A 23,377-nucleotide genomic window follows, 5' to 3' on the forward strand; every position below is an offset into this window, starting at 1 on the left:
TTATTATTATTAACCTCAAAAACATACAAAGTTATACAACCTATAGAAAATTAGTGGGAAGCCGAGATACAATCTGGGCCCCCACTCCTCTAGCTATTGAAAAGTCGATCCTAGTAAAGATATGATCTGCAGCACGCGCCCCAATGTCCTGAGTCTTCGAAAACTTCTGGATCCGCTTCAGCAATGCAACAGCCTCTTTTTCTAACTCCCCAAGAGAAGAGAAAGAGAAAGGAAGGAAGCCATATCCTATTGCTCGACAACTAGATTCGTACTTCACCCGCTTCCGATTAGCTGCATCAGTCACTACCCGTCCAGGAACAAAGTCAGAAAGCCCAAACTGTGTTAATGGAGAAGACCCTGTCAAGTCAACACAGACATCGTGACCACGATCCCATGAATAAAGTAACACATCTGTAGGTTTGAGAGCCCCGTCGTTCCCTCCAGATAACCCAATGTCCACCTCCTTCCTAGCAGAAATCCCTGACCGATAGCAAATATCAACAAGGGTATCCCGAACAACATTGTGCCGATGTTTAATACCCACCACACCAGCACACGACACCGCGTGATCACCGAAAATATGCCTTGCGAAAACCCTAGAACAAGCAGAGCACGACATCGAGACAGAGAACAATGGAACACCCAATCGGTAGCATAACACACATCGGTAAGTCTTTGCGTTCATCGTCTGACCCAACCCTGAAATAGGAACCGCCCGAAGCCAAACGGAGGTATGATCTCCCTGCTGCGATTTCCACAATGCTAATTGTCAAGGAGATAAAGAGAAGGCAGATTCTGCAGAAGCGGTAACCTTTGTGAAGTATATATCTGCAAATTTCTTCATAAGTTTAGGGGCAGCGACCTCAGTAGGATTACTCATAATGTATTATTATTATTATTATTATTATTATTATTATTATTATTATTATTATTATTATTATTATTATTATTATTATTATTATTATTATTATTATTATTATTATTATATCTCAAAAACAAAACTCATACAACCTACAAAAAATTAGTGGGAAGCCGAGATACAATCTGGGCCCCCACTCCTCTAGCTATAGAAAAACCTATCCTAGTAAAAATATGAGCAGCAGCACGAGCCCCGATGTCTTGAGTCGTCGAGAACTTCTGAACCCGCTTCAGCAACGCAACAACCTCCTTATCTAATTCCCCAAGTGAAGAAAAGGAGAAGGGAAGGAATCCATATTCAATTGCTCGACAACTAGATTCATACTTGTTCCGCTTCCGATGAGCTGCATCAACCACAACCCGTCCAAGGACAAAGTCGGATAGCCCCGACTGTGTCAAAGGAGAAGACCCTGTCAAATCAACACATACATCACGACCACAATCCCAGGAATACAGTAATACATCTGCAGGTCTAAGGGCCCCGTCGTTCCCTCAAGACAACCCAACGTCAACCTCCTTTCTAGCTGAAATCCCAGATCGATAACAAACATCAACAAGAGTATTCCGAACAACATTATACCGATGTTTAATACCAACCATACCAGCACACGATACCATTGATTTAGGTGCATATACCATTTATTATTATTATTATTATTATTATTATTATTATTATTATTATTATTATTATTATTATTATTATTATTATTATTATTATTATTATTATTATTATTATTATTATTATTATTATTATTATTAAGTGCATATACCATTGATTTAGGTGAGTGAAAACATAAATAAATGTGTACCATATTTAACATATGTTAATAGTCGAAAGATAAAAGACAACAGTTTACTTATATTTATTTCACAAAAATTTTAAAATAAAATGATTTAATGAGTAATAATAATTTTACTTATAAATATGTCTTAATCATATATTTTTAACCCTCTAAATAATAATGATATACACAGTACTACTTGAAACAACCTCTTTTTTTTAATTCTTAAATTGTATGGAAAGATTTGAAAAATAATTCAACTCAATGAACTAACAATCAATACCCACATAAAACGTTTCTACACATTGTGATTCTTTTTTTTTTTTCAAGGAATCTACACATTGTGATTCTAATATCAAATGTTTATAAAAAAAATTGTTATTAATTGTTATTATTATTATTTACTTGTTTTTTGAAAGAATTGTTATAATTATTAGAAATTATTAATTAATAATATTAGTTAATATTAATTCTTAATAGTTTGAATTATTGAATATTATTAATAATAATTATTATTATGATTAATAAACATTAATTATTAAAATTATTTTTAATATTAATAATTATTATAATTATTCAAAATAATAAATTATTATCATCAATACAATATTAATTATTATTATTGAATATTAACTATTATAATTTGAAAATAGAGTAGAGCCGAGCAGAGCATATTTGATTTGAGCAGAGCAGAGCAGAGCAACTCTAAAGAACGGGGCCTAAGTACGATAAGTGCAAGATAAGTAAATTTAATTTATTAGCAAACATACTTTTAAAATTCAATACCATTAATTAATATAATAATTCCATACTCATGATTTAAAACCAATTCCAATATTCTCAAACAATTCCAATAACTCAATAATAATTAATACCAATTCATTTTTAAATCCAATTTCTCACCCAAGTGTGCACGCCCCCCAAGCTAGTCTCCTTATATTACAAGGCTATTCTTGAGAAAAGAATTTGTCATACAAAGTCTAAATTCTTATTAACCAAATCCGCATAGTGGGATTACTAACATGCTTTGTAAAGCTTTAATAATAATAAAAAAAACCTCTTTAACTCAATAATTCCAATAAATAATTCAAACTCGTTTTTAATGAAATTCAACATGTACTTAAAATCAAGCCATTAAACCATGATAAATAATTTAAATCATCCAAGACATGATATAAAAATCAATAATCCAATTTATTTATTAAAGTCAATTAATTAAACATGCTTTATTTCATAAATCATAATTTTAACGGAAATTTCACTATATACCACTGAGTTTAAGCTTAATTCACCGTATACCACCAAAAACTTTCTAATAGACCAAATACCACTCAATTATTGTACATTAACATGGCTAACTACCGTTAGTGAGCCGTTTGGGGTAATTTACCATTTCACCATGTACCATTTTATGTAAAAGTTTTTTCACCATATACCATGTTTTAAAAGATATTTCACCATTTACCCATTTTTTGGAAACGGTAATATTTTCAAAAAACTAGCCGTTGAACACTAATAACGGCTAGTTTGTTTATTATATAAATGGAGTGTTAAGGGATTCACGTAGTACTTCACACTTCCAAAAGCACTTCTAAAAGATGTTGATAGGTTGTCGTACACCTGTCAAAAATAAATTCCTAACAAAACCAACTAACAATGTAGTAGGGTAAGTAGGGTCGAATCCACAGGGAGATGATATTCAATCTAACCTCTAAGAAATTGGAGAAACTAAACTATGTCACGAAATTGGGATTGGGAAGTAGTATAAATTAAAATAGGAATAAAACAATTGATAAAAAGACCTAGGGTTGTGGTTCACCATGCTTATAGTTCTAAATCTATCAAATATCAATAACAATTCAATCAATCAATTATCTAGAGCAATTGCTAAGCCTACGGTCAGGTCTTAACGCTCTCAATTCAACATATGTAGTTCGGTAGCTAACATAATCAGAATTGCTAATTGTAGGTAAGCCTCTAAAAGTAAGATCTTTAGATTCAAACTCTTATTAACAAGAATTAATCTAACAATTGATCAGGTTGCAAGATTAACAATAAACACTATCAATTAGAGAAATCAATAATCAAAATATCAATAATATCAAACAAGATTCATTATATAAATATGGATTCCCAAACCCTAGAAATAAACTAGTCTAGCATGAAATAAATAAATAAAACTAGGTCTAAGAAATAAAACATAATTAAAAGCAAGAATATAGAAATAAAATACCTCAATGAATTAAAATAGTAAACCCAAGAATCATCCATGGAAGAATTCATGGAGATGCCATGAGAAACTAGGGTTCAAAAGAGAAAACTAAAAAGAACGTAAAATAATAAAAGATATAAAAGGCAAAAGGGAAAATATTAATCCCTTGGAATATTTATAAACTTCCTAAATCTAATCTAAAAATAATTAAAGATAAGAAATATGAAAATAATATATACTTAAGTTGCAATATTATTGGATGATAGAAGGTGACGTGGCACGAATAATATCGACGGAAACGAGGGACGAGTGATGTGCAACAAAGAAACCTCGTGGTCGTGGGCTGGTCGTGCACTCGCCAAATCCTGCGGGCGCAGGTCAGCCCCGCGCCCTGGCAGTAGCTACAGAGCCTCGATTGGGCGCGGGGTATGGTCGCAGGCTACCTACCTCAGATTAAAACGGTCATAACTTCTGTTCTAGGAGGCTTCTTGGGGCATGTGACCTATCATTGGAAAGATGTTCAAGTCTAGTTTTCAACTCAATTTGAATAACATCAATCCAATATGTAGAACTCAAGTTATGATCAAAATAGTGGACAAAGATCAGTTTTGCCACTTTGTAAAATATCGTTTAACTTCGTTTCTAACTCAAATTCAATTATGAAAGATGCATAGAAACCCTTGTGAATGCTATATTCATTCCTCATGCATATAAATCTCAAAAAAAACATTCACGAACATGGTATATATGATTAATAAACTCGATTCGCCGGCTTCCATCTAAATATCATCTGAATCAACTCCAAACACTTCGAAAGCGTTCAAATGACTATAAAATCACCTAAAACATTAAGACAAATACAAACGGAGCGTAATAGAGCACAAAACAAACAACTTATGCATTTGCGTCCTAAAAGGCAACAAAAGACCTAAAAAGCAACAATAAACTTAGCATAAACGTGCCTATAAAACCTATATAAATATGATTCATCAGATGTCCACACACTCAAGATCATCATCTTCCTCTTTCGATTTTTAGTATGTAAAAGTGCTCTGTAAAACTTCCTACCACAACAACAAGCTTTGTTTTTTCACCATATACCAATAAAATCATATATAACATTTTATTCAAACCAATCACGCACTTTCAAAGGTTTCTAGCCACCTAAACGTATCTTGATCCTTACTAGAATAATCACACAAAAAAACTTCAAGAACCTTGATTGAACACACCCTACAATTAAATGTAACCTTAATTTATATAAGTTAACAAATAATCACAATAATTAAATTAAAAACCCCAACTATATGTACACGAACCTTATAAATTATTTTCTCATACAAATAATTAAAAATCTGATTTTATTTAATTAAAACTACTCATAATAACTTTTTTATTAATCCCCATAATAATAATAATAATAATAATAATTAATTAATTAATTAATTAAATAAGATAAGAGAAGAAGAAAAGGTAGAAAAACAAAGAAGGAGGAGATAGGTGGCGACAGCTGGTTGCTACCATGGCTGGTGGCGGTGGTGGTTGGGGGCAAGTGGCGCCGAAGGTGTTCGGTGGTGGTGGTTGGCGCACAAGGAGAAGAAAAGGAAGAGAAAAAAAGAAGATAATTAAGAGAATTAAGGTGAGTATTTGCTCATGAATAAAAAGGGTATTTATAGGCTAGCTCATGCATGAATTATGGTAGGAAATTGTAGGAAGAATTATGGCAAGAAGAATTAAGGAATTACTTGGAGAGGTGAATAAAGAAATATGGAAAGTTTTGATATTAAGGTGATTGAGTATAATAAAAATAAGGAAAGTGTGTTGTCATGAAAAATAATATGGTAAAAAAGATTACTTGGTGAATAATCAAGGGAGATATAAGGTAGAAAAATATATAAGATGATCAAATATTTAGGAGATGGAAAAATAAAATTAAGGAAAATATTAATTTTGAGGAAGATAATTTAAAATGAAATTACCATAATAATTCCCCCAAAAATCATCCAAGAGGGCCAAACAATATTGAGCTTCGATAGCACAATTTTTTGGACTACCTTAGTATATTTTAGGAAGTAATTTTTCTAGTTTTAAGGAATTAAAAATAATTGTGTAAATAATATTTATTGTATAAAATAATTAATTACGGAGTAATAAAATACCAATTATTCACCAATTAGATTAACCTAGAAAATCAGATTTTCCATGCTAGGAAAATCCAAAATTCTTAGTTAATAATTAGGAATTTTTGGACCTTATTAAATAAATAATAAAATATAATTTTTGCTTTAATTAAAACATCCGAAATATATAAATAATCCGTTTTTTTTTAAAAAAAATGGATAATAAATCTTATCCAAAATCTACAAATAAAAATTAGGTTTCAAAATATTTTTGGCGCCAAAATTCAAATATTATTTTGGCTCCAAAATTCAAATATCATTTTGGCTCCAAAATTCAAATAGTAAGTTAAATTACAAAAATATAATTAATTAATTAGAAAAATACGTATCAAAATACGGGGTATTACACTAATGATTGACAAAGTTCTCAATCATTAATCATCAAGGATATATAGTGTATTTTTGTGAAAACTCGAGGGTATATATGATGAATTTAAAAAAGTTTATGAGTATATGATGAATAAACAAAAAACTCACGGGTATATGGTGAAAAACACAAAATTTATAACATCTAGCTTAACTAATTTAGGGCTTGTTGTTTGATATCGTTTTTTAATTTTAGTTTTCAGTTTTTTTGAAAACCAAAAACCAAAAACCGGAAACAAGAAAAAGGTGTTTCCACTTTTCTATTGTCAGTTTTCACAATTATCATGATTTAAATAAAGTTGATTATTTTTTTATTCAATATATGATATCTATCATATGATTTTGAAATACAAAAAATCAAAAAACATAAAACCACAACAATGTCAAACGAGCCCTTATGGTTTTGAACATGTGAGTACTAATTTAGAACACCTTGGGAAAAGTTTAGAACATCATATTTAGAATTTAGAACATACGATTAAAAGTTTAGAACATAAAAAGTGTTCTCACAAAGAAAGAGTTCTCACATATAGGAGGGGTTCTCACGAGAGCCTTCCCTATATAAACGACATTTTCAGCCCAAGTTAGATTTGTTTGAAAAATGGACATAAATGCCCTTACTAAACAACGTGAAAAGACAGCGCTACACCTGGATAAACAAATTTCATTTATCAAGGTTATAAACTTGTATTTTCTCTATATAATTTATAAAATGTTCCTTCTACTAGTTTTTTTTATCGAGTGCATGGTGCACGGATCTAGAACTAAAATCTAGATTAATTATATAACGTTAAACGATTTAAGACTTTAGGCATTCCGTAACTTACATAATAAAATGTAATTATTCCGTAATGTTAACCCGTGTATCAAAACAGGCTAAACAACTAGTTTAATTTCCATAGCAAAACAAGATAAATATAACTCCATAAAAGAAGATAAATATAACTCCATTTCATAAACCAACCCAACTCCTAGCCCATTTCCCCAAACCATAACTTATTTTCCTCTTTTCGTGCCTTTAAACCCAAAATAATTCATTTCGTGTCCTTTTTATAAAAACGTTTGATCCAATTTATTTTGGTTCATAATCTGGGTCCAATGATTGAATAGTTGGATGGGTATTGAAAAGAGCTTTCCAACGATATATTATAATCCCAAATCCGAGTTATAACGAATAAGTTATGGCCAAAATATTAAACCGAGCCCAAACCGAACCTAAGTCCACCTTACCTACGACCCAATGATCATGTGGATGGTCCAAATTATTTAATCCCATTCCTAAAACAATTAAGATTAATTAGAAGCTTCTATAAGTTTCTAGAAGATCCTAATTATCCTTTTTGAAAAGATAAGATTAAATAGTTTGAAATTAAATAAAACTCCTTTTTTTGAAAATCCTATTTATATCCGAATTGAAAGACGTTCAAAGATAGACAGATATTATTTTCGTTCATCATAGTTTTTATCCAAATTTTATATGGTTGGATAGCTCTTGAAATTATCTTTCCAGTGATATATTATAATATCAATTCCGAGCTATAACGGAAAAGATATGAATAAAATGTCAAACTCTATCCAAAACTGACATCGTCTCACTATTTCGGCCATATATTTTATTCTATAAAATATTTTAATCTGATTCTAATTGGGTTAGAAAGTAGACTTCAAGAGCTTTCCAACGATATCTTATTCATCTTATTCCGATTTCTGGATCAAAAGATATGATAAAAACAAAAACCGCAAAAACTGCAGTCTATCGAGTTTTATTCCGATTTAATTCGGATCTTATCTTGTTTTTTCGACCCTTCTTTTTTCTCTATAAATAGAGGTCATATCTCCCCTTTTTCAAGGATCAACAAGCTTGATCACAAAATAATTCTCTTCTCCCTCTTTAGCCTAAATACTAGCCACCCTATTCTCTCAAAATAATTCCCCTACTTAAGCACTCCAAGGAGTTCATACAATACCCAAAGTTCTATACTTAAACCAAGGCGTGATAGGTATAATTGACTGAGGGTTTGGACCAAATCAACTCTAATTTTTATTTAATTTAATTGTTTCAATTTGATTTATATTTTTATTGAAGTTACTAACAGTTTATTCGTGATGTAGCAATTTAAAGGAACGCGTGGAATGTGAGTAATTAATCACTTAATTACTCTTATTTTATTTTATATTGCTAGTATCATGATTAGGTTATTTTATATTTGATTTGACTAACGCTATCATTGTTAAATTGCTTCCAATATTAATGTTTATTCTATTATATTTTTTATTGATCACCATATTGCATGTTTAAAGGGAATATGTAATTGAAAATCACGCCTAATAAGATAATTTGGACAACCGGTTTAGGTTCCTTTTAATGTTGTTATTTAATTCAAGTGATCACGATATTTTAGAATTATGTGTTGCATTAATATTTAACCAATTTAGCATAATAATAGATTGGAGCAAATTGAATCTTTGTTTGTATGCCTTTGAGATCGCAGGAATCATTTTTCACTATAAGAATCGAGTAGAGGCCAATACGGGCGAATGTGACTCCATGACTCACTTCGTACCATCATCCCCGATCCTCCTTTCGTGGTTCCGAACCATATGGAGTTATTAATCTCATGGATTATGAATGGGGTGTAACCTTCACGGGTCAATCGTTGTTGCCTATCGTTGTCCCTTTATCGTGGTTGCGTTTTATGATCCGTGAACGGTTTACAAGTTCCTTAAAAACTTGTTGGCGGCTCCCTATTTTCCTTGTCCCTAATCGTATATGTCAATTCCCACTTCCTATGAGTGCCAAGCATATTTACAACATGCTTTTAACGTAGGCGCACATCGAATGACGTCTACAATGACCAAATAGTTGGAGAACCTAGCTACATACATTTGACAAATGAGTAACAATATAATATAACAAAATTGCCATTCTAAAACTAATACTCCGTAAACCATTTCTGACGTACAATAACTTTCTGGTTTAGAAGTAGAAAATATCAACATGCAATATGGCCGGATAATTAATGTTTATCAAAGTGGACTCAAAAATAAAAAAGACTCTAAGAGCAAGACGTATATTAACATTTAGACCAACAAATACATAAATTAAAAAAGTCTACGGAATATAATAATGTATGAAAGTGATGCATGAGTGCATGACTATTTGATTAATTTCTTAATTAATACTCCATATCCTTTTTATTTTTCGATTAGCCGTTTAATAAGTTTAATAAGTAAGAAGAACAAAAGGAATCAAAGAGTTAAATAAGTTCATTAGTCGTTGAAATTGTATGTGAACTAACTAGATCATTATCCTGGTTTAAAAAAAAAAAAAAAAAACAAAAAAAACTAGATCATTATCCTATTCATATCGTTGGTTATTCAATAATTATTGCATAAATTAGTGATATAATATAATCTCACCGCCTCTCATGTCATTAAAAAAAAAAATTCCTCTTCAAAAATTGTGATTAATTTAGAGTTTTATTTATTTATTTTATTTTATTTTTATTCAGACTCAATTGCTTTAAATGACTATTTTTCCAACAAAACAAATTTCAATTTTCAGGGTAGATTTCAGAAAGCAAAGAAAAAAGAGGAAGAACCTAGAAAATAAAAATAAAAATAAAAAATGGGAGTTAATGATTTTCTTCATATGAATAAAGGTGATGGTGAGCTAAGTTATGTTCAGAATTCCTTTGTCCAGGTAACTCTAAGTTTTGAATATGATTATTGTATCTCAACATTTACTAAATGTTTAATTTTATGTACTCCTTGATCAAGATGATCACTTGTGTGCAATACTCTATTGGGATTACAATGTCTATTAATCAAGTCTACTTTTAGCCCATATGATCCACAAAATCGATATCTAGACCAAGAAATTGTGAAGATGTGGGGTAGTTAGAGTCATTCTACTTACCGTAAAAATAATTAAGCATGTATAGAGTAAATAAAAGAAAAGTTGGTAAAAATAACCCAACTTTTTCCCATTCGCTTTAAATAATCCCAACTTTTGAATATTTTTAAGGATTTGTTGTGAAAAACTACCTATTAAATCCTAGAATTTGCGAGAAACTACCTAATTAAAAAAATGTTGTAATTAACTACCTATTAAAGTACAATATGTTGTAATTGACTATTTCTCGCCGGATTTTTAACTTTGACTACTTTTCACCGGCGTTGACTTGGTCACGTGACTCTTTTCCCCCCTTTTTTCCCCCAAAACTTCCCGCCTAATCCCAAAAATCCCTAATTGAGTCATTTTAACCCCAAAACCCCCTAATTTTAGTTCGAAAATCCACTCTTTTGAGGTAAATTCTCCTTTTGTAGGCTGCAATTGAGGTAAGTTTTCTTTAATTTAGTTTTTTGTAATGGATTTCGATTAAAACCCTTTAACAATTGTTGATTTTGTTCCCAAAAAATCCGACACCTATCTTCTTTCTTTGCTCCGATTTTTTGGACCATTGTTGGGTGGCAATAATGATTTTGTGGCTATTGGAGTGGTCGGTGTTGAGAGTTGTGGTGCCGGTGGTGAGCAGTGGCGATAAGTGTGCTGCAATGGAGGTGCGATTATTGCGGGCTGGCGGATGAATGGGAGTTGTGACTGTGATGCGAGCTAGCTGGAGTTGATTTCTGGTGGTGAGTAGTGGCTGCAGTTGCTATTGTTGTCGTGTTATGGGCGAGAGAAGAAAGGTGGTTGGGGCTGTGGTTAGTGTTGTGGGTGTTGCTTAGTGTATATGGTGGAGCAGGGGTGTGAATTGGTTGATTGGTAATGGTGGTTGGTTGTTGTGGTGAGGAAATTTGGGGGGAAAAAGGAGGAAAATAGTCTGCTAGTGTCACGTGGTGGTCATGTGACCAAGTCAATGCCGGAAAAAAATAGTCAAAATTGAGAATCTGGTGGGAGGTAGTCAATTACAACATTTTGTATTTTATTAGGTAGTTAATTACAACATTTTTTTTATTAGGTAGTTTCTCGCAAATTATGGATTATAATAGGTAGTTTTTCACAAAAAATCCTATTTTTAAATCATCCAAACTTTCGGAGTTATTTGCTTTAAACGTCTTAAGTGACCGGTAACCTGTTAAAGAAGTATTTTTTTTTTATTTAAGTGACACATTTCACCACATGGTTGGTTGAATTTTTTTTTTTCCTGCACAAAAAAAAAAAAAAAAAAAACCTACCACCACCAACCCGAATTTCGACAACCCTACCCCCCTAGCCAGATACCCCCAGCCCTGACCGTCGCGCCAGACCTTCTCCTCCCCTAACTCCTGAACCACCGTACCAAAACCACCACCACAAAACCTCCTTACTTTCACCCGAAACCCTTAAAATAACCCATGCCCACCGCAAAAACCCCTAATCGACCCTCCCCCACCCTCAAAACCATAATTTCTATGGTTCCGAGGGTGGGAGAGGGAAAATTTGGGGGTTTGTGCGATGAGGCTGGGTTAATATTTTAAGGGTTTCATTTTTTTTTTGTTTTTTTTTTCGGTACGGTGTACTGTAGGTTATAACATGATTTAGGGGGAAAGAGGAGGGAAGCACCGGCGTAGAATGAGAGAGGGTCTTGGAGCCGGCGTAAGGAGGGTTGGAATTGGCGGCGATGGGTGGGGGCTCCAGAACCAACTAGTAGGTTGTGGTAGGGAGGTTGTCGTGGGTGCGTGGTGGTAGAGACATTATTTAACGAACGGGCAAAAGTTGGAATTATTTTTACCAACTTTTCCTAAATAAATCATGCATGTCATGTGATGTAGGTTTTCCCATAACATCTCATCCATCTAAATTTATGTTTTCGTCATTTGAATAAGATTTGACTTTTTTCTATATATATTATTCCTGGTGATTTAAAATATCAAATGATATTTCATTAGATTTTATTAATGTGTAGTTATTACTTATATTAAAAAAAAATTTAAAAGGAAAAAAATGTAACTAATAATCCCACTTTTGGCCAGTTCGAAGATAATAATTCAATCGATCGATTATTATTTAATGTTGGATTATTATTTAATAATCCCACCATTGGGGGGCCATCTTCTTCTAATAGTCTTTGACTTGTTAGAAACCAATATAATGGGTTGACAATCTTGACATGTCATGTGTCACTTTGTAATTCATCCGAATATATATATTTTTTTAATGTTTTTTAAAAAATAAAATTTTATTCAATTTTTTATTATTATTTTCTTTCCCTTTCCTCTTTCCTTTTCCCCTTCCCCTCCATTAATTTCGGCGACCCAGACTAACCTCCTCCCACACGCAGCCATCTCCTCTCTAAAACCATGCATGTACCCTCACCCACGACCATGGCAGATATAGGATTTTTGTTCCTTATATGGATATGGAAGTTCCAAACACATATAATGAAATCAAGTAACATAATCCAAAATACAAATTAAATTAATAATTTGGGTGTGCACATGTTAATTTAACAAAAATTACAATTGAACTTATTTAGTCTTCATAATTGAACAAAAAAAGTCTTCATAATTTAGTGTTTGCAGAAAGAAAATTATTTTGGGTATAGGGATTATCATCTTATCTACCATGCATCAAGTTAGTAATAAGTTGATAGAGCGGATCACACTGAGTCCGGCCCGCTTGCCCGGCCTGACCCGACCCGACTTGGGGCGGGTTTTGGGCAGAATTTTCCGGCCCAAAATCGGGTTGGGCCCAAATCGGCCCGAATTTAAAAAGCTTTGGACGGGTTTGGGAAATGATTTTTTTTGCATTTTTAGTTGTTTTTTTTGGCCCGGCCCGAAAAGCCCGTATGGCCCGACTAGTTTGGGCGGGTTTAGGCACACGTTTTCCAGCCCGAAGTTTGGCCCGACTCGACCCGGCCCGAGAAATGGGCAAAATCTTTTTACCTCGGCCTGGCCCAAACCCGACCGGGCCTGCCTATTGATCACCTCTATAAGTTGGTAAAAACTATTTATTTTTCCAAAAGAAATAGTCATATAAAGGGTGTTGTGGGTTTTCAATCAACCCACCAAAACCGGTGATAAATTATAAGCAACTATCACTAGGCTACAGGCTATTAGGCTATGTTTTCCCACCCAATTAACTCGATCTCTTCCTAATTATTTAAAGTCTTAGTGTTGTTCTTTCTCTCCTAAACTCATATAACATTTAAAAATTTAAGCAATTCTATATAATTTCTCCCCAAATCAAGTAATGCTGATTTTTTTTTTTTTTTTTTTTTTTTTTTTTTTTTTTTTTTTTGTAATAGGGGCTTAATTATTTGGTTTGTATGTATGTGGGTTTTAATTAACTTCAACTATCATAATAAGGGATTCAATTTAGAGATTTTAATTTCTAGGGTTTAGGACTTGAATTGAACTAGGGATTTTGCTTTATTTAATTTGGGTTTTAGGGTTTGAATTCAGTTATGTTTTACTTAATAAGTAAGAAAGAGAGAGACAACACATGAAAGGAACGAAAGAAAAGGGTTTTTGCGGAATAAAGGAAAGAATTTCCTTCTTTAAGAGGTTAGATTAAAATGGTTAAAAGTTAAAAGAGAAAGAAAATAGGGTAAAGTTAATGAAAGAGGACAAAGGTAGTTGGGAAGGGAGTTCATTGGGTGGAAAAATGTAGGTGAGGGACCTACAAACGACTTAATTGGACGAAATCCGTTAATGGGTAGTATTAGACAAAGTTTAGGCATCTTTGGGGAATTTCTTGACAAAATTTCCTTATATATATAACTAAACTTTGGTTTTTAATTAGGAAATTTTGTCAAGAACTACCTATTAAAGCACGAGTTTTGGAAATAACTACCTATTATTTTTTTTAAGAACTACCACAAAGTTGCAAAAAGTTTAACTAGTACTACCACTCTTACAATTTTGGCTAAAATATTCGGCATGTAGTTTCCACTTTTTACCTTTACCTCATAAAATCACTATCTAAATTGACTAAATTACCCTTATAAAGGTAAAATGTGGTAAAAAGAGAGACCCAAATGCCGGAAATTCTAGCCGAAATTGTTAGAGTGGTAGTGCTTGTTAAAATTTTTACAATTTTGTGGTAGTTCTTTACAAAAAAATATTTAATAGGTAGTTGTTATAAAAACACGTGCTTTAATTGGTAGTTGCTGACAAAATTTCCTTTTAATTAAACTGGTCAAATTTTTACTAGATCCTATATGGGTTCAGCTGAACCCAGGCCATACTGGATCCGCCATTGTCCACGGCCGGTCACCCCCATGCACAGACCAGCCATCCCCATCCACGAAAATCCCACCCACGCACAGACAAGCCACTGCACACCACCCACGAAAAACTCACCCAAGGTCGGCCACCCACCTACATCCTACCATGACCGGCGACAATCCTATGCACAAATAAAACCCTCACCTCATGAAAAAACTCATCCTTCCTCTTCTCGTGAAACACCCAACCTTACTTACGCATTCCCCATTTCCCTTATTGTTGCTAATGTTACCATTGTGGTAAGAAGAGAGAGAATGTGAGGTGGGAAAGTCATGAAAAGGAAAGAGAGGAGAGACAATGGGCTTACTTGTAATAGAAGGCTGGATGGATTAGGGAGAATAGAGCAAAAAAAAAAAAAAAAAAAAAAAAAAAGAAAAAACAATACCCATTCTTCAAGTTACTGGTCATAATTAATTAAGGGACCAATAGGAGAAAAGGCCCCCAAATTAAGGTGGGTTTATTATGCTGTATTTTGTTTCAATAATCTCAACTTTGTATTATTCTGGAATAATCCGAACTTTGAGGGTTGTTTCTTCAATCCATAACCGGTCAATAAAAGTCAATGACCTATTATTTCAGGTCACTTGACATGGGTCAATCCATAATTGTTCAAAAAAAAAAATTTATAAAAAAAACCAAAAATAACTAAACCATCATATAACCTCCTCTTCTCCCGGCCCACCTTAACCTCCACCCCAGTGCCAAGCCTGTCGGCCCTTTCTCGTCGGCCAGCAATGGGAAACACCATTCGATGGGTCCGTCTTCCTCCATCCCTGAAACACCCTGCCATTCCCCACGAAACCACCAATGAAACCCCTCCCCATTGCCAAAAACCCCAAATCATTCCTCCCACCACCCCAAAACCCTAAGAGGTAAGGTTTTCGGTGGTGGCCGGGGGAGGAGTTTTTGGGGATAAAAAAAGGTGGTTTTTAAGCGATTTACTAGTGGAGGGAGAGGTTTCAAGGGAGGTTGGGGGTTTCCAATTTATAATGGTAGCCTAAAAACGGGAAAAGGAGATAAGGAGTGAGGTTGGGGGTTTAATTTGCGATCGAGAAAGCTAGCCGGAAAAGGCCGACTGCGGCGTAGGAAAGGGGAAACTGGCGCAGGGGGAGGGGAAATGGCAACCGCCGCTGGCATCAAGGGCAGAGCGAAAGTTTGGGGTTAGGTTAGTGTTTTTCTTTTGTTTTTTTACTTTTGTTTGTTTTTTACACCAATTAACTTGTGACACGTGTCACTTTTAAAAAAAAAACAATTCAACCGATCACCAGTTTTTGGGATTGACGAAAATCAACCACCTTCAAAATTCGGATTATATCAGAATTAACTATAGTTGAGATTATTAAAATAAAATACAACAAAGTTATGATTATTATTTACAATTTTTCGTAAAAGAAAATCAATAAGTGGATTATTCCGCGAGCTAGCCAAAGATGGGATTATTAAAATTAAATTTTCCAAAAACTATTTGTCAAGATTATATAAATACAACAGTTTAAATATTTATTTTCAATCACTAAAATTTTAAATTAATCATTTAAAAGTCTGTATATATATTAATTATTATGTTCACGTATATTTTAACAGAAGGGAGTGTGGCTAACGAACCAACCCATATTAGAGAAGACAATTGAATCTCTAATTTCGGAGAATAAAGACTTAATAAAAGGTCTTAATGTAGCTGATTTGGGATGTGGAGTGGGCCCAGTTCCATTGGCTCTAGTATCATTGGTGATTGAAATTATGCAAAGGAAGTACAAGGAGTTGAAGCTTGATAGTCAAGTTCATCAACAACCTAAACTTCATATGTATATGAATGACCTTCCCTCAAATGATTTCAGCTTATTGTTTAAGAATTTACTGAATTTGGAGGCTTTAAAGAGAAAAGACGACAATGGTGAGCCCTTGTGCTTCTTGATGGGTGTTCCTGGCTCTTACTATGACATGCTTTTTCCTCGCAACAGTTTGCACTTTGTTCATTCTAATTATGCTCTTCACTGGTTATCCAAGGTTTGTTTTGCTAAAAACTTATCATATTTTTTTTATATGGGATGAAATTATTCTATTTTTTTCTTTATGTGATGTATATGCTTTCCTCAATATATATTCATGTTAAAGGTTATGTGATCATGAACTAGTCAATATAATTGTATAGCGCAAATTTTATATGTAGCTGGCCATATTGTGAAATCGGGGTGGTTACTTAAGGGTTTGGCCAAGGGTTACTTGAGTAATTTGGTCAGGGGTTACTCTTGTGTTGGCTGGCCACTGTGTTGGCTGGCAACACGGTGTGGCCAGCCACACAGTTAAAGCCCTCATTGTATTGTATAGAGTAAATGATTAGTCCTTTTGCTTTTGAATTGAGAGATCTATTGTAGTTTGTAGTCAGTCAACTTCATGACATTGTATACTTAATGTACAGATACCACCAGGGCTTTATGATGACCAAGGTATGCCGATAAACAAGAAAAACATTTATACAGCCGAAACAAGTCCTAAATCAGTAGCAAAAGCTTATTGGGATCAATTTGAACAAGACTTTAACCTGTTTCTGAAATGTCGCTCCAAAGAAGTTGTATCCAATGGATTTATGCTCTTAACTCTTACTGGCTCACCATGTTCTTCTACGAATCATCGATTTGGAGGTCGTATGGTTTCAAACTATTGATTGAGGCCCTTCTTTGTCTTGTTACAGAGGTCTTACACTTTCTCCACCTCTGTCTTATTTTTTTCGATAGATGTTGCTACAGTAACTCCCTTCATTTTTTTTAAATGCAACACTTCTCTAAAATGACCGCCTTTTTATAAGTTTAACGGTCTTAACACACACTATTTAAAGTGGAGTATATATAGATAAATATTTTTGGATGAGTCAAGAGGATTTGTTAATGAAGAGAAGCTAGATAATTTTGATTTCCCTTGCTATCTGGCAAGCACAGATGAACTTGAAATTATAGTGCAAAAGGAAGGGTCATTTGTTGTTGAACATTCAGAGACATTGCCACTTGATATTGCACCTGAAATTGAGGACAAATGGGAAAGATCTCAGATAGTTACTGTTAAGATAAGTGTACATATTAGTTTGCATATATTCGGTTTCCTTGTAATTAGCCTTAGATATATTTAGTTACCTTGTTTATAGCTAAATTAGGGGCTAAGCCTAATCTTGTACACGGTATATATTGCTAAGCAAAGCAATGATAATATTCACGGAATATAATTCTTTCATGGTATCAGAGCTTAGGTTAGATCTTGGGATCATATACTTCATGGTATCAGTTAGCTAGGGTTTACTTCTCTCGTTTCCGCTCAGCCCTAATCCACAGTTTTTCCGTCATCTTCTTCTCATCTCCGGCAATCCTCACGATGTCGGACAAATCTTCTCTTCATCCCGCCTTTACTGTTAACAATATCAAGAGTAACATCCCTGTTATTCTTCAAATGGACAATTCCCAATACTTGACTTGGGCGGAACTCTTCAAAGTTCACGCACGTTCTCACAAAGTCTTACACCATATCATTCCTCCGGCCAAGGGCAAGGAGAAGCCCGCTCCCACCACTGACGAGGAGAAGGAAGCATGGTTGACTTTGGACGCCACGGTTGTTTCGTGGATTTACTCTACTATCTCTAATGATCTATTGACCACCATTATTGAGCCCGATACTACGACGATGGAAGCTTGGAATAGATTGCGTGACATATTTCAAGATAATGAGAATTCCCGCGCCGTTGCTCTTGAACAGGAATTTTCCACCACATTAATGGAAGATTTTCCTAATGCCTCCTCATACTGTCAACGCCTCAAATCCTTGGCTGATCAGTTGAAGAACGTCGGTGCTCCGGTGTCGGATAGTAGGATGGTATTGCAATTGGTTGGTGGCCTTACAAAGGCCTATGGTGGTGTTGGCACGTTAATTCGGCAAAGCAACCCACTCCCCCCCTTCTATAAGGCTCGATCAATGCTCATTCTTGAGGAGACAAGCATGGCTAAGGAGGCTGCTGCCGAATCGGCCATGGTGGCATCTTCAGTTTTGGATTCCCCACAAAATTCTGAAAATACAGGGCATTCCAAAGGCAAGAATTCTGGTCGGAAAATTACCGGTGGCCGACGCAACACCGGCGGCGGCGGCGCAGGTGGCAGCCGCGGTGCAGGCGGGGGTGGTAGGTCCGGCAAGGGACAGCAGCAGTCCGGTGGCCGTGGATCCCAACCGCAGCAGCAATACTCTGTTCATCCATATTGGCAGCAGCCGTATGGACCTTGGGGGTGGACAAATGGGGCCTGGCCCATTCCACCTTGCCCTTATCCTAATCAAGGTTAGGCCAGGCCACAGCAGCAACAGCAAAGGGCCTCAGCTCCTAGCATCTTGGGTCCTAGGCCGAATTATCAACAAGCTTATGCGGCTTCACAACTTGGACAGTCTACACCAACTGATATTGAAGCTGCTATGCACACAATGTCTCTAGCTCCCCCGGACCCGTCTTGGTATATGGATACCGGCGCCACATCTCACATGACATCCTCTTCAGGTAACTTCTCGTCTTATTTTAATTTGAGCACTCATCCTAATACTGGCATTGTTGTTGGTAATGGTAACACTATTCCGATTGTTGGCTATGGTACTTCCAGTCTACCCTCCCCTAACCCTCCCCTTTCCTTGAAAAATGTCCTACATGCACCCAAACTCATCAAAAATCTCATATCTGTTCGAAAGTTTACTACTGATAATTTAGTGTCTGTCGAATTTGATCCCTTTGGGTTTTCTGTGAAGGATTTTCGGACGGGGATGCCAATAATGAGGTGTAATAGTCAAGGAGATCTTTACCCCGTCACCTCCACTCTCAACAATCAAGCTTCTCCATCCACTTTTGCAGCCATCACTCCTAGGCTTTGGCATGATCGCTTGGGTCATCCAGGGGCTCCTATCTTAGATGCTCTTAGGAAAAATAATAGCATTGATTGTACTAGTTGTTCTAGTTCCAGTATTTGTGGTTCTTGTATTCTTGGAAAACATATTACATTGCCATTTTCTTCGTCTTTGTCGAGTACTACTATGCCTTTTGACATTATTCATAGTGATTTGTGGTCTTCTCCTATTTTGAGTTCCTTGGGGCACAAATATTATATTCTTATTTTGGATGATTTCTCGAATTTTTTGTGGACTTTTCCCATATCACGAAAGTCGGATGTGTATGATACTTTCATGACCTTCAAAACACATATTCTCACCCAATTTGAACGAAAAATTAAAAATGTCCAATGTGATAATGGTCGGGAGTTTGATAATAGTTCTTTTTGGGATTTTTGTAAAGCTCATGGGATGTCTTTCCGATTATCTTGCCCACATACTTCTTCTCAAAATGGGAAAGCTGAAAGAAAAATTCGAACCATAAATAATGTCACTCGTACTCTTCTTGCTCATGCCTCTCTTCCCCCTTCCTTTTGGCATCATGCATTGCAAATGGCAACTTACCTTCTAAATATTCTTCCAAGTAAGCTTTTGGGGCACAAATCACCTCTTGAGGTTCTTTACAAAAGGGTTCCTTCTTATTCTCATTTACGGGTTTTTGGTTGTTTATGCTATCCCCTTATTCCCTCTACCACTATTCATAAGCTTCAACCAAGATCTACCCCTTGTGTGTTTTTGGGTTTTCCAACTAACCACCGTGGCTATAAATGTTTTGATTTATCGACCAATAAAATCATTATTTGCCGCCATGTTGTTTTTGATGAGAATAATTTCCCTTTTGCAAACTTATATGAACCTAGTGCTGATGCTTATAATTTTCTTGATGATGGGTTACATCCAAATATCCTACGTCACATTGCATCTCAGCAGGCCCCAATTTCTCCCACAACAAATCCCACGGCCCAGCCACATGTGGCGAGTCAGTCCACGCCCATTATTGGGCTTTCTCCTCCTCACAGCCCATTCACCAACCTGCCAACACCCACCTCTCCTATGCGTGGGCTTTCTCCACCAAATAGCCCATTACCCAACCAGCCTGGTCCACCTCTCTTACCCCAGCAGACCGAAACACAACCTGGCCCAGTTTCCAACCCCACACATAATGCTCAGCCCCGTATGATTACAAGGAGTAAAAACGGGATTGTTAAACCCAATCCCAAATATTCTCAGCACTCTTTGCATACCACAGTGTCGAGATCTCCTATCCCTCGTACTCCGGTTGAGGCACTTCGTGACCCTAATTGGAAAATGGCCATGGATGATGAATATGATGCTCTTATTAAAAATAAGACGTGGGAGTTGGTGCCCCGTCCACCTAATGTGAATGTTATTCGGTCTATGTGGATCTTTACTCATAAAGTTAAATCTAATGGTGTGTTTGAGAGGCATAAAGCCCGTCTTTTAGGTGATGGAAAAACTCAGCAGGTTGGCATTGATTGTGGGGAGACATTTAGTCCGGTTGTCAAACCGGCAACCATCCGGACTGTTCTCAGTATTGCTCTTTCTAAGGCATGGTCTATTCATCAGTTGGATGTCAAAAATGCTTTTCTGCATGGTGACCTCCAAGAGACAGTGTATATGCATCAACCTTTGGGTTACAGGGATCGCTCTCATCCTGATTATGTTTGTCGTCTGCATAAGGCTTTATATGGTCTTAAGCAGGCTCCCCGCGCTTGGTATAAGCGTTTTGCAGAGTTTGTTTTATCTATTGGTTTTACCAATAGTCGGATGGATAACTCCTTATTTATTTTGCAAAGGGGGCCTGACATGGCTTATCTTTTATTGTATGTTGATGACATTATTCTTACAGCCTCTTCAGATACTCTCCGGCGTTCCATCATGGATCTTCTTAGCTCGGAATTTGCTATGAAGGATCTGGGTCCTCTAAATTATTTTCTTGGCATTGCTGTTACTAGACACAAGGGTGGTATGTTCCTTTCACAGCGAAAGTATGCAGAAGAAATAGTTGAGCGTGCTGGTATGTCCTCTTGTAAGCCATCTCTTACTCCAGTTGACACAAACTCGAAGGTTAGTGCTACCTCTAGTAGTACTTTTGATGATCCTACTCTGTATAGGAGTCTTGCAGGGGCTCTGCAATATCTTACTTTCACTCGGCCGGATATTTCATATTCCGTCCAACAGGTGTGCCTTCATATGCATGATCCGCGGGTGGATCACATGTCTGCTCTTAAGCGGGTAATTCGGTATGTTAAGGGTACTTTGGACTACGGTCTTCATTTGTATCCTTCCTCTTTTTCTACTCTAGTCTCATACACTGATGCAGATTGGGGTGGATGTCCTGATACGAGGCGGTCGACGTCTGGTTATTGTGTATTTTTGGGTGATAACTTGGTTTCTTGGTCGTCTAAGCGCCAACCTACATTGTCCAAGTCAAGTGCAGAGGCCGAGTATCGGGGTGTAGCTAATGTTGTTTCAGAGTCATGTTGGCTTCGAAACCTTCTTCTTGAGTTACATTGTCAGGTTAAAAAGGCTACGCTAGTTTATTGCGACAATGTGAGTGCTATTTATTTGTCCGGCAACCCTGTTCAGCATCAACGAACAAAACACATTGAGATGGATATTCATTTTGTTCGTGAGAAGGTTGCCCGCGGTGAAGTCCGTGTTCTTCATGTGCCATCTAGATATCAAGTTGCGGACATCTTCACAAAGGGTCTCCCACGAGTACTCTTTAATGATTTTAGGGACAGTCTCAATGTCCGTCCACCTCCCGCTTCGACTGTGGGGGTGTGTTAAGATAAGTGTACATATTAGTTTGCATATATTCGGTTTCCTTGTAATTAGCCTTAGATATATTTACTTACCTTGTTTATAGCTAAATTAGGGGCTAAGCCTAATCTTGTACACGGTATATATTGCTTAGCAAAGCAATGATAATATTCACGGAATATAATTCTTTCAGTTACCAACTTCATTAGAGCATTTTCGGAATCAGTACTTTCCCATCATTTTGGAGACGAAATAATCACCCCTTTCTATGAAAAATTCACATGTTGTGTATTTCAACATTTGGCTCAAGATAAGCTTCTTCAGCACTTATGCTGTCACCATTTTACTTAGAAAAGTATAAGCGTTATAAAATGAAGTGAAATAAATACTCCCTTTGTTTCCAAAAGTTGTTCCAGTGTGGATAGTGATTGTCTCACAATAAAAGTCAAACAAAAACTTTTAGAGATAGAGGAGTGTCTCTTTTCGACCATTTGTGTATGTTGATTTGGTTTATCAAGTGTATTGTGCTGGTGTTGGATCCTTTGGCATCGATTCATCAATGTTTTGAGGTCGTGGAGGAGTCCTTGTTAAGAATGAAAAGAAGAATCGGGAAGCTTTAAGTTTTACAGTATACATAAGGATTACATTGCTGCTTCTGTTGCATTTACTCTTTTCCTTTTTTTTTTTTTTTTTTTTTTTTTTTTCTTCTCAAATTACTTACTCCCTCTGTTTCATAATTAAAAGTCTATTTCTCTTTATGACTTTATTATGAAAGTAATAAATGTTAGAAAGACTTCTAATTATGAAAGGAAAAATGGAAACTAATAATCCCACCTTTGTCACTTCTGCTCAAAACAATCCCACCTTTTCGAATTCCCAAAATAATCCCACCTTTGACCCCCATCTGCTCAAAATGAGCCTTTTACCGATTTGTGAAATTGGTAATTATTTTAGAAGGTGACTTGCCACGTGTCACCTTCTGATTGGTACAATTTTAATTTTTGCAAATTTAA

The 23,377-nt window shown here is 35.5% G+C and overlaps 1 pseudogene across 1 annotated transcript; it reads left to right on the forward strand.

Annotated features, from left to right (window-relative positions):
* Nucleotides 1–10,086: 10,086 nt before the first annotated feature.
* LOC145634587 (3,7-dimethylxanthine N-methyltransferase TCS1-like) lies at nucleotides 10,087–22,715 on the forward strand (annotated as a pseudogene). Its single transcript, XR_014113438.1, has 5 exons — nucleotides 10,087–10,161; nucleotides 16,257–16,679; nucleotides 17,092–17,366; nucleotides 17,542–17,737; nucleotides 22,558–22,715. The product of XR_014113438.1 is annotated as a 3,7-dimethylxanthine N-methyltransferase TCS1-like (transcript).
* The last annotated feature ends 662 nt before the right edge of the window (nucleotides 22,716–23,377 follow it).

Source organism: Chenopodium album, chromosome 6 (genome assembly GCF_948465745.1).
Source record: "Chenopodium album chromosome 6, dcCheAlbu1.1, whole genome shotgun sequence".
Classification (NCBI taxonomy): Eukaryota; Viridiplantae; Streptophyta; class Magnoliopsida; order Caryophyllales; family Amaranthaceae; genus Chenopodium; species Chenopodium album.